The following is a 12629-nucleotide window of genomic DNA, read 5'->3' on the forward strand; positions in this document are numbered from 1 at the left end:
CAAGGTGCTGGAGAGATGGTTCAGAGGTTAAGAGCACTGGCCATTCTTCCAAAGGACCTGAGTTCAATTCCCAGTAACCAAATGATGGCTCATAACCACCTATAATGAGATCTGGTGCCCTCTTCGGGCATGCAGGCACATATGCAAGCAGAATAGTGTATATATAATAAAGAAAAACTTTTAAAATAATTTATTTGTTCTTATTTTATGTACATTGGTGTTTTGCCTGCATGTATGTCTGTGAGGGTGTCAGATCTTGGAGTTACAGATGGTTGTTAACTGCCATCTGGGTACTGGAAATTGAACCCCGGTCCTCTGGAAGAATAGTCAGTGTTCTTAACCCCTGAATCATATCTCCAGCCTCCATAATGAATAAATTAAAAAAAAAATCAGAGCTTTGATGGTTGGTCTCCTGGGACCCCAGTTCCATTGCTCAAGTCTGTCTTCTAAGTAACAGAAAGACTGGGGTCACATTCTAATGGTATTAATGGATTGTGGGAGACCAGCCCCCACACTTATTTACTCCAGGAACTCTTTTTTTTTTTTTTTTTTTTTTACAGTTATCACCATCTATTTAATTGAAATAAAACTGGGATACAGCAGCCAGGTTTGGTGGCACAGGCCTGTAATCTCAGCACTCAGGGGACAGATGCAGGAGGATCTTGAGTTTGAGGGCAGTCTAGGCTATATAGGAAGATACTATCTTAAAAATACCCGTCCAACCAATCAGGAAAAATTGGGATGCAGTAATAGATGGGATGTTTAATTATAGGATTGATTTATAAAATCTGCTATTATCCAAAGCAGTGAGAAATAGGAGCAGTATTTCAGATGCCTGTAAACTGTACCATAAAAAGTAAGGGACTTGCACAGGTAAGGACTTTTACCGTTGGTTGGTTGCCAATGTTCACTGACTGGGAATAAATAAAGCTGAACGTCAGTTAGAGTGAAGGTGTGACACTTTCCCCCATCAAGCTGGTGGAGGTGCCTGATGGTTACCCATGGTAAGAACCCCCGCTTTGCAGGGGGAGGAAATCCTGAACCTATTCAGGACACCCCAGGAGAGGCTGAAAGAAGAGGCGTGTGCTCACAGTCTCCAGAAATTCCTACTGCAGCTCGGCAGACTTCCTCGGGTTCTCTGTCGTCATGGAGTTGTTACAGGTCCCCACGCTAGGCTGGCAAAGTCCTCAAGCCAGCTTCTGGTTTTTTCTGACAGGCAGCAGCTTCTGAGTTGTATTACTTGGAGTGTTACTGCAAATCCTTAACATGTTTAGATGAACAAATTCATTTCATTGTCTTCCACCTTGGGGGCTAGCAGAGTAAGACAATGAGGAACAATTAGAGGCTGGGGCGACTCGTCTATTCTGTTGATGGAGCAGTCTTGGGGGGAAGACCTCCTCGGCCAGCTGTCCATTCTTCTTCAACTTGCAGGCCTCGTGGTCTGGGGGTGAGATGGGGGGGCTGTGTGGGCGGAGTATATCGTTACTCGGAGCCATCTTCTAGATTCAGAGGGTAACTGCGATCCGAATCGTAGGCGCTGAGGTCCCCACAGGTCACAAAGGGCACAATAATACGGGTGGGCCCATCCAGCTGGTTGAAATCGTACGAGTGGTCCAGCAGGGGTCTGGTCAGGTCCGGAATGAAGCCGTCAGGAGGGTCATAACCCTGACAAACAGCAAAGGCCTCCATGCTGGAGTTCCGGCTGCTCTTGGGCTTGGCACAGAGCACGCTGGAGAAGAAGACACGAAGCTGGCTGTAGAGAAGAGATACATCCCGGCCTCGGAATATCTTGGCGACGAAGCAGCCCCCTAGCTTCAAGACATGCGCAGCAATGTTGAGAGCAGCTAGCAGAAGCTGGGCCTGCATGTACTCATCGACATCATGGAGGCCAGTGACATCAGGAGCCCCGTCACACACTACTAGGTCGGCGGGGCAGCCCTCAAAGTGCTGGATGATCTCCTTGGCAGTGGAAAGCTGAGTGATATCCCCCTGTATCTGTATCACACCTGCGAGTGGAGCCATAGCCTGCAAGTCCACAGCCACCACCTGACCGGAACTCGGGCCCCCAACCTTCTGGCTCAGCACTTGGCTCCAGCTGCCTGGGGCCGCACACAGGTCAACCGCTCGTTTCACACCCTGGAAGAGTTGGAATTCCTCATCCAGTTGAAGTAGCTTGAAGGCACTCCGGGCCCGCCAGCCATTCTCCTTGGCCAGGCGGTAGTAGACATCCCGTTTATCCTTTGACGTCCGCCCCATCTCACTCCGCTGATAGGCAGTGAGCTGACGCTATCCCAGAGGCTGTCGCAACGTGGCAAACTTTGCAGTGTGAAACAGTTCTAGGAACTCTTGAGGAACGAGGGATAAGAGACTTAGTTAGAAATAGGGAGAGTAGCCGGGCGGTGGTGATGCACGCCTGTAATCCCAGCACTTGGGAGGCAGAGGCAAGCGGATCTCTGTGAGTTCAAGGCCAGCCTGGTCTACAGAGCTAGTCCAGGACAGGCTCCAAAGCTACAGAGAAACCCTGTCTCAAAAAACAAAACAAAACAAACAAACAAACAAAGAAAGAAATAGGGAGAGGCCAGCCTGGGCTACCAAGTGAGCTCCAGGAAAGGCGCAAAGCTACACAGAGAAACCCTGTCTCGAAAAAACCAAAAAAAAAAAAAAAAAAAAAAAAAAGAAATAGGGAGAGAGAAACAGAGAGAAAACACAGGATAGACTCAAGTGGGCCTGAGTTTTTATCCAAATGGGGGCCCAGAATTTTATTCCAAAGGTCTATTTATAACAATGCCAAGGAGTGGAGCAAAGGACCTCCCTCCTGCTAGTTATAGTCACCTGGTACCCAGGCCTGTGGTCCAATCAACTTCTTACGCAGTCCTGCTGGGTACAGCCGCTAGGAAACCTGGTGGGCTCCAACTATGGATGCAATTGCCTAGCATGCCTAAGGCCCCAGTACTGCAAAAATAAAAACAATCAACATTAAAAAAAGGAAACTAGATAATTTGTAATTTGTATTACCAGTAAGCGCAATACATGCTGATCTATTTTAAGAAAGGTGTAGTCACCTATCCAAAACATGATTTATTGATAGTTGAGTAGATATGTGATTAAAAAAACAAGTATAAAATGTTGGTGATGAAATCAAAGTGATAAGTATATAAATGGCTGCTGTAAAGTTCTTTCAAAATTTCCTTTTGGCTTTTTCTATTTCAACAAACTAAATAAAGGGAGCCCTCTTCTGGAAGAATCCGATATTACAGCTTGGCTCAGAAAGACAAACACGGGAAAAGGCACGATCTATGTTTCACAAGGGCCTGGTCTATTATTTTTCACAAACTCCGTTGGCCTATTCTCATATGCCTAGTCTGTCCTTTTTGTTTAGAAAGACTTTTCCCTTTTCTTTTTTTTTCTTTTTTTGGCTTTTCGAGACAGGGTTTCTCTGTGTAGCTTTGCGCCTTTCCTGGAACTCGCTTTGGAGACCAGGCTGGCCTCGAACTCACAGAGATCCGCCTGGCTCTGCCTCCCGAGTGCTGGGATTAAAGGCGTGCGCCACCACCGCCCGGCGACTTTTCCCTTTTCACTGGCTAAATTCTTACTTCCATTTTACTTCCTCTTAGATAAGGAACGGCAAATGTCTTCTGTAAAAGGCCAAATAGCAAATACTTTCAGCCTTGTTAAGAGGAGAAGTTGAGGATATCATGTTGGTACATATATGGCAAAGGGGAAAAAAACAAGTTTACACAGCATTCTTTCTGACACCATTTCTAACATAATGAATACAGCTCTAAAAAACTTAACCTTTATTTTTATTTTATGTATATGGGTGTATGTACGTCTGAGCACAATGTGCAGCGAGGGACCACCGAGGTTACAAGATGTCAGATGCCCTGGAGTTACAGACAGTTACGAGCAGCCATGTGAGTGCCTGGGACTCAAACCCCGGTCCTCTGCAAGAGTAGTCAGTTCTCTTAACTGCTGGGCCATTTCTCCAGCCCTGAGTACAGCTTTCTGTAAAAACAGATCTGCTAGCCTGTGAAATGGCTCGTCGGATGAATCTCAGGCTGCTAGTCCTGACTGCCTGAGCTGGAGCCCTAAGGTCCACATAGTGGGAGGAGAGAACTGATTCTGTAAGTTTTCCTCTGACCTCCACACATGTGACCTGGTACACATGCACACCTCCTCCTGCACACACACACACACACACAAATGTGATCAAAAATTTAAAGCCTACTAATGGGAATTAAATTATTTTTTACATCTCTATCTTTTCAGAATGATTTTTTGTTGTTATTTTTTTGTTTTTGTTTTTGTTTTTCGAGACAGGGTTTCTCTGTGTAGCTTTGTGCCTTTCCTGGAACTCACTTTGTAGACCAGGCTGGCCTCGAACTCACAGAGATCCACCTGCCTCTGCCTCCCGAGTGCTGTGATTAAAGGCGTGTGCCACCACCGCCCAGCTGAGAATGATTTGTTTTTTATATTTCAAAGTTGTTTATTGCCTGTCATCAAATTAATGTTTACTTGTCAGTCATGATATGGAATGTGATTTTACAAAGTTTTTCTTTGAAAAGCATTTTTGTGTGCAAATAGACACCACACAATACTGATAACAACCTGAGCATGTAAGTTGGCATATTAATTGTTGTACCCACTTGAGACACAAGAGAACGCCACTCAATGAAGGTCAGGTTAAGAGTCCCTTATTTGTTGGAGGTCCAGAGCAGGCTTTGACTGAAAAGAACTCTTGGTCCAGAGAAAAGCAGGGTAGGGTTTATAAAGCCAAACCCCACAATCACATCATGCCAGAGGCAGGCCAGCGTGTAGACGTTTCCAATGTCTGACTTGAGTTGATTAAAACAAGGTTTTGTGTTGTGAAGCAATGGTGTCCCCAGGAGTGCAGGGGCAGCTGCCTGAGAATGCAGTGCTCAGCAGGATGTGGTTAGTGGGGGCTGGGAGGATGGGTCTGCTCAAACTAGGACAAGACGACGTCACCTTGGGCGATTCATTACATGGGAGTCAGTAACAGAAATATAGTATTTGGTTTGAACAAACAAGCTGGGAAGAACATTAGGATACCTTTGGATTTTTGATGACACTAGTTACTGTTAATTTTTGTCATATTGTAATAAAACAGTTACTTTTTATCTTAGCCTTGGTTTTTAGAACTACATGTTAAGTACTTAAAGATGATATAACAAAGTCTACATTTGCCTTAAAATAATGCAAGAGAAGGGTCAACCACAAAGGCATGTGTGAAATTGATTGGTCAGGAATGGGTAATGATTGAAATATCAAGGTTCACCAGAATAATTCATATTATTCTCTCCAGTTTTGCCTAATGGTAATCAGTTCTTTTCTCTCTCTCTCTCTCTCTCTCTCTCTCTCTCTCTCTCTCTCTCTCTCTCTCTCTCTCTTTTGTAGTTTTGGTGCCTGTCTTGGAATCTCTCTCTGTAGACCATGCTGGTCTTAATTTCACGGAGATCTGCCTGGCTCTGCCTCCTGTGTGCTGGGATTAAAGGCGTGTGCCACTGCTGGAATTTTTACTGGAAATTAGGTGAACAGAGTTAAGTTTATTCTAAAATACAGATATTTCCTTTGTACTTGCATAGAGGTCTGTAAAACACTGCTAAAACCAGTAGTGATGTACACCTGTGGTTCCAGAACTCGGGCTTGAGTTGTGACATCAGGCTGTGCTCTGCTGGCTTAGTGTTTCTACTGCTGTGATGAAATACCATGACCAAAAAGCAACTTGGTATTTGGGGAGGAGAGGGTTTATTTTGCTTATACTTCCACATCCCAGTCCATTATTGAAGGTAGTCAGGGCAGGAAGTCTAGGCCGGAACCTGGAGGCAGACACCATGAAGGATTGCTGCTTGCTGGCTTTCTATCCAGGGCTTTCTTAGCTTGCTCTCTCTCTCTCTCTCTCTCTCTCTCTCTCTCTCTCTCTCTCTCTCTCTCTCTCTCTCTCTCCCCCTGCCCCTCTCTCCCTCTCTCACTGAGATTTATTTTACGTTGGTTTTGGTGGCCCACACCTTTAATTCCAGCATGTCAGAGACAGGGGTAGGTAGATCTCTGAGTTTGAGGTTAGTCTGATCTACAGAGCAAATTCCAGGACAACCAGGGCTACACAAAGAAATTCCTTCTTTAAAACAAACAAACAAACAAACAAACAAACAAAAACCACAACAAACACAATTTTATGTTACTATTTTATTTGTATGTTTTGCCTGCATGTATGTATGTATATACCACATCTGCCTAGTGCTTTCAGAGGACAGAAGAAAACATCAGATTCCCAGATTTTGGAGTTACAGATGGTTGTGAGCCACCATGTGGATGCTGGGAATCGAACCTGGATCCTCTGCAAAAACAACACATGTTCTTATCCATTAAGGCAATCTCTAGCCTTCAGTCTGCTTTCATGTACATCCCAGGACTACCTGCTCATGGGTGGCACCACCCACAGTGGCTAAGTCCTCCCACATCCATCACTAATTAAGAAAATATCAGGGTTGGGGATTTAGCTTAGTGGTAGAGCGCTTGCCTAGCAAGCGCAAGGCCCTGGGTTCAGTCCTCAGCTCTGGAAAAAATAGAATATGCCCATGAGCTTGGCTACAGGCCAATCTTATGGAGGCGTTTTCTCAATTGTGGTCCCCTCCTCTTAGATAACTTAGTTTGTATCAAGTTGACAAAAAAAAAACCAAAAACTAACTAGCATACATGTCATTAAATTCCTCCAGATTTTGTAAAAACAGTGGTTTTAAGGCTATGATTAGCTCTTTTGACTCCATCTTACAAACAACATTAGTTCCATTTTGGTGCAAATGCAGAGGCAAGGCAATGATATACACTGTGCATGCAGGTACCACGGCCTAGCACCACCAACCAGGCACGGGCTAACAAATATCTTTTTTTCTTTTGGAGATACGATCTCATGTAGCCATCCCAGGCTAGCCTTGAACTCACTTTGCAGCTGAAGATGACCTTGAACTTCTGATCTTTGTCATAGTTATATTGCTGTGAAGAGACACCATGACCAAGGCTACTCATATAAAAGAAAGCATTTATTTGGGGGGCATGGGTACAGTTTTAGAAGGTTAGTCCTTCGTCATCATGGTGGGAAGCAGATGGCATGGTGTTGGAGCAATAGCTGAGAACTTTACATCCTGATGAGAATGATTGAGCTTGATGTGGGCTTTTGAAACCTCAAAGCCCACTTCCAGTGACATACCTCCTCCAACAAGGCCACACTTCCTAATTCTTCCTAAACAGTTCTACTGACCAGGTACCAAGCCTTCAAATGTATGAGCCTATGGAGGTCATTTTCATTCAAACCACCACAGTCCTCTTATCTCCACCTTCCAAGCATTGTGATTATAAGTGCTGTGGTTATAGACATATAATTCCATATAAAGTACTGGAGAATCAAACCCAGGACTTGATGTGTGCTAGCCATCCTTAGCCTCCTAAGTTATTTTTTTTTAAAAAACTTTTTAAAATTTTTATTTTATGTGTATGAATGTTTTGGTTGCATGTTTATCTATGTACCACTGTGTGTCTGGTGCCCATGGAGGCCAGAAAAGGGTGTTGGATCTCCTGGGACAGGAGTTACAGATGGTTATGAACCACTATGTGGGTGCTGGGAATCAAATGCAGGTCTTCTGGAAGCTGCTAAGACATTTCTCCAGTCCCCTGAAATTTTAATTTCAGGGCATTTTATGTAAAGTGAAATGTAATTCTTTTGATTTTTTTTCCAAGACAGGGTTTCTCTGTGTAGCCCTGGCTGTCCTGAAACTCATTCTGTAGATCAGGCTGGCCTCAAGATCCACCTGACTCTGCCTCCTGAGTGCTGGAATTAAAGGTGTATACTACTACCGCTCACCTGATACTTTTTATTTTTTTTAAAGAATTATTTTATATTTTATGATGTAAGACTAATTGCTAAATGGTCTTATAAATAAAAAACCCAGAGCCAGATATTGGGGTGAAAACTGAGAGATCAGAGGAATAGGACAAGCCACAGCCAACCTCACCTCACCGACACCTCAGCCTCCAGAGAGACCTACTTCCTGTATACCCAGGCCTATATGTCTTTCTGTTATGCCATCTCACTTCCTCTCTCCGCCCAGCTACATCACTTCCTGTCTGTCTGTACAGACCTCTAGACCTCTATGATTAGTACTGGGACTAAAGGCGTGTGCCACCAAGCCTGGCTCTGTTCCCAGTGTGGCCTTGAACTCACAGAGATCTCGATGGATTCTGCCTCCCGAATGCTACGGTTAAAGACACGTGTGCTACCACTGCCTGACTTCTGTTTAATATAGTAGCTGGCTTTTTCCCTCTGATCTCCAGATAAGCTTTATTGGGGTGCACAGATAAAATATCACCACATTTTATCTGTGTGAGTGTATGTGTACATATGCATGCAGGTGCCTCTAGAGGCAAGAAGTTGGATCCCTGGAGGCAGAGTTACATGTAGTTATGAGCCACCTGATGTGGGTGCTGGAGACTTAACTCCAGTTCTCTGAAAGAGCAGCAAGTGCTCTCAGCTGCTGACCCAACTCTCCAGCCCCTCTATTCATTTATTTCATGATGAGACTTGTTACCAAGTCTGAGTTCCATCCCCTACACTCACATGGTAGGAGAGAACCAATTCCCACACAATTCTTTGACCCCTACATGTGCACATCAATAACTTACTCGACAAGTTGCAGCCATCAAAGTTATACTTTTTTCTTTCAGGCATGGTAAATTCAATCCTAATTACCGAAGCACCTTCATTGTATGGCAGATTGCAGTGTTCATAAATGTATCCAGGCATGGTGGTGGTGTCAGTAATCCTAGTATGCAGAAGTCTGAGGCAGGAGTATCTTAGTGAGTGTGAGGCCAACCTAAGCTGCAGAGTAGTCCTTCTCTCAAAAAACAAACACACACATGCTATTTTAGTCCTGTGTTGACTTGGTCTCTTAACTGTGTTATCTGAACTTTGTATATAATCCTCTCCTGGAACCTTGTTGGACGTTCCCATGCACTATTACAAGCTTCCTTCCTGAGCTCGTCTACCTTTCAGTTCATCCTGTTATATGAGCAGTTGAACTTTTCTAAACACACGTTTCTTTGTGTCAGTCCCTCAGTGAAAATGAATGGAATGAATGAATGGTGGGAAGTCTGAATGAATGGTGGGAAGTCGAGTGAGGCCAGCTTTGGTTCAGCCTTGGGAAGTTGAATTTCAAGTAGGAAGTTTTTAAGGGTGAGACTGATGTGATAAAGGGCATTGTCTTGCTTGGATCATTCCAGTAACCGTGGGCAGATGAAACTGGGAGACAGAGCTGGGGATTGAATATACAGTGCTGATAGAAATGGAAGTAGAGGCTGTGCCTGCCAAGAAATACTACCTTTCTGAGAGGCTTGCAGGTGTAATTAGCAGAATTCTCCAACTCACTCAGAAATTGCAGGCCTTAATATTCAGGCAAGAAGGCAATTCAGTTAAAAGGTCAGTGGATTGATTTTAGATGTCAGATTGGTACCTGAAACACAAAAGTACGTCTGTGCCATGACTGTGAAGGATTGATTGCTGGATCACTTGGTCATATGGGAACATCTAACCTTTGGGCCCTTTCCTGAGGAACTCAGGGCAGATGAAGCAAACAAAACTCTCTCCCAGCTACTGTTGTAAACTTGAAAGGATCCGTGCTCCTGAAGTTCCTTCACCCAGTAACACCCCGGCTCTCCTTAATAAATACTGACTTTGTTAACTAGGAGAATCCTGGAGCCCTTTCTTTACCCCCTCCTCCACAGTCCTCTGAGAGCCCATTCCAGGTATAAAAGAAATGTCAGAATTGTCAGAATTAAAGTCGGGACCCTCTGAGGAGCCTTAAAATGACAAAATCTTGGAGAGATGGTTGCATTTGTAGAGAATCTGAGTTTGACTCCTAGAATCCCAGAATCCACATTGGTGGTCACATTGGATGTCCTTCACACACACACACACACACACACACACACACACACACACACACACACACACACAAAATAAATCTTCAAAAGTAAATCAGGATATTGGGTTCTTTGAAAATGTTTTTGGTGTTTTAGTCTTTTTTTTTTTTTTTTTTTTTTTGTTTTTGTTTTTCAAGACAAGGTTTCTCTGTGTAACATCTCTGGCTGTCCAGGAACTCACTCTGTAGACCAGGCTGGCCTCGAACTCATGGAGATCTGCCTGCTTCTACCTCCCTGAGTGCTGGGATTAAAGGTGTGCACCACCACTGCCCGGGCTGGGGTCTTAGTCTTCTTAGTAAAATAATTTAGAAACAGACTTGGAAGTTTGAGGACAATGTTATTAGCATCTGAAAGAAAGAAAAATAACAGGACAGACAAGCTGTAAATATGAGCAGCTACTGAAAGAATGGAGATAGAGAAGAGGGAGAGAGAAAGCCACGATATTTGTAAGCAGCCTCATGGCAGACACTCAGTCATATGGTGGATGGTGACAATCCCAGAGCTCTGCCTGCCTCTGGTGCCAGATTAAAGGTGTGTGTGCCACCACATCTAGTTGGATGAACTCATAACGGAAGCAACAATAAATAGTATGTAATGTTCTACTCTTTGGAGCAATCAGAATGTCATGTCTCCACTCAAGAGCAGAGGTATTCCATTCTTTTTACCAGGATGAAATTGGTTTCCTTCAAAAGGTCTCAACAAAGTCCTGGCATCTTAAATGTCTCCTAAGACAACTATAACATATCATATCCCCCCGCCCCCCGCCAATAGTAAAATCATTTAGGAGAGGAGACGAAATTTAGGGAATAGATCTCATCCATTCCCACCATGAAAATCCAGAGGTCCAACTCCAGACTGGTTCACCAGCAGGGATAAGTTGTGGACTGGAGTTTTGGTCACACTGTCAGGTGTATCTCCAGGAATGGATGCTTATTTAGAGGACGAAAGAACAAGAAACTGGTCCAGCAACCAGAACTTGCTTTTGGCATCTTTCTACTCTTGATTCAGGACAGGAACCAAGAACACTATAGCTCTGGCCAAGGTCAAGAGAGGAACTGTTACTTTGGTGTGTGGGTTTGCGAGTGTCCTGCCCTAAAACGGTGGCTTGTTTCTGTTACTGGAAATTTCGGGAAGTCCCGTCACAGCTACCACATGTTACAGGGAAATGTAGGGTCTCCTCTTGGGATTCTTAGTCTCATTAGTGAATGAATTTAAGAATGGACCCAATGTTGCCTTGCTTGCTGACCTTGACCTTTATATCCTCCCTATGCTAATTCCCTACCGGGTTCCACCCTCCTGAATGCTTAAGGGAAGTTCCTTGTCTGTGTATCCTGCATAATAGGCCTTAACAGTTTAGATACAAGATTGTAAAACATCGGTATCGAACTTCTGCCCTCCAGGGTTCTTCCATTGTGCTGTAAGCCTGTATTTAAGACCTTTTCCCTCTTTCAATAAACAGTATTTGGCATTAAGTTTAAAAAAAAAAAAAAAAAAGAATGGACCCAAAAGGAAGCCCAAGGTTGAGTTTGCTAGAGTTTAGAAGAAAATTCCCAGGGATGGAGAGATGATTTGATAGTTAAGATCACTTGCTCTTTCAGAGGACTGGGTTTGGGTTCCCAGCACTCACATGGCAGCTCACAGCTGCCTATAACTCCAGTTCATTTTTAAGATAGAGTTTCTCTGTTCTGTAACTCTGGCTGTCCTGGAACTCACTGTATAGACTAATTAACTCACAGATGTGTCTGCCTCTGCCTCCTGACTGCTGGAATTAAAGGTATATGGGCCACCATGCCTGGTTTGCTTTGTACTTTTACATATAAAATAGTAAGACTGTTCTCTAAGTAAAGGGTCTCTTGGTTAAAAGGAAGGGGTAATCCTTATTTCTTCAGAATCAGATCTTTAGACTGAACCAATGGGAAACAGAAAAGGTCCCCAAGGGCAAAGATGTCAAAGAGAAAAGGGAATCCAGGGAAGAGGAAATGCTTTGAGAATCATGAATCAGAAGAGCGGGAAGCCTGAGTTACTGGATTTTCCTGAGCAGAAATGCTCGGACTTTGCAGAGTGCCTTTTCAGCAAGGGTGGCAGAGAAGCTGGTGGAAGAAAGTGGGAACTCCCTTTGAGCTATTGAGAGACCTTTTCGTCCTAGCTTAATTTTACTTCCCTTATCAAGTCTTTCCCAAATATTGTAATTTCCACTACCTGATCTTACTGAGTTGATAGTTAAATTAAAAAAAAAAAAAAAAGGATAAGCTCTCAAGCCGGCAAAGTATGTATTCTTGGCTTTGGAAGCTATTTTAAACTTCTTTTGAATACTCCAGAAAAAGTTCTGGGCACTTACGTATCAAATATACTCCTTGGTCAAAAGCTCTGTTAAATGTGTAAGAACCACCACTTAAAACGAAAATGTCTGTGTCTGAGGCTTTAAATCCATTTAAATTTCAAATTTTAAATACAATGTATCGATTTTGACTGTCTCAAGATATTTAGTTTTAGCGAAGCTGAAACCTTTTAAACTTAATTCAGAATTGTCAAAATGGGTAGCTTGTCATGGAGACTGTTAGCAATAAACGCTCAAATTGTTTACTTTAAATAACGTCCTTACAATGTGCCAGGTGGTAAAAGTGTCAAATTTCTGAAAC

At 43.5% G+C, this 12629-nt stretch overlaps 1 pseudogene; it reads right to left on the reverse strand.

Moving 5' to 3' along the window:
• Positions 1-603: 603 nt before the first annotated feature.
• LOC114691960 lies at positions 604-2352 on the reverse strand (annotated as a pseudogene).
• Between the last annotated feature and the right edge of the window lie 10277 nt (positions 2353-12629).

The sequence above is a fragment of the Peromyscus leucopus genome, chromosome 12 (genome assembly GCF_004664715.2).
Source record: "Peromyscus leucopus breed LL Stock chromosome 12, UCI_PerLeu_2.1, whole genome shotgun sequence".
Lineage (NCBI taxonomy): Eukaryota > Metazoa > Chordata > Mammalia > Rodentia > Cricetidae > Peromyscus > Peromyscus leucopus.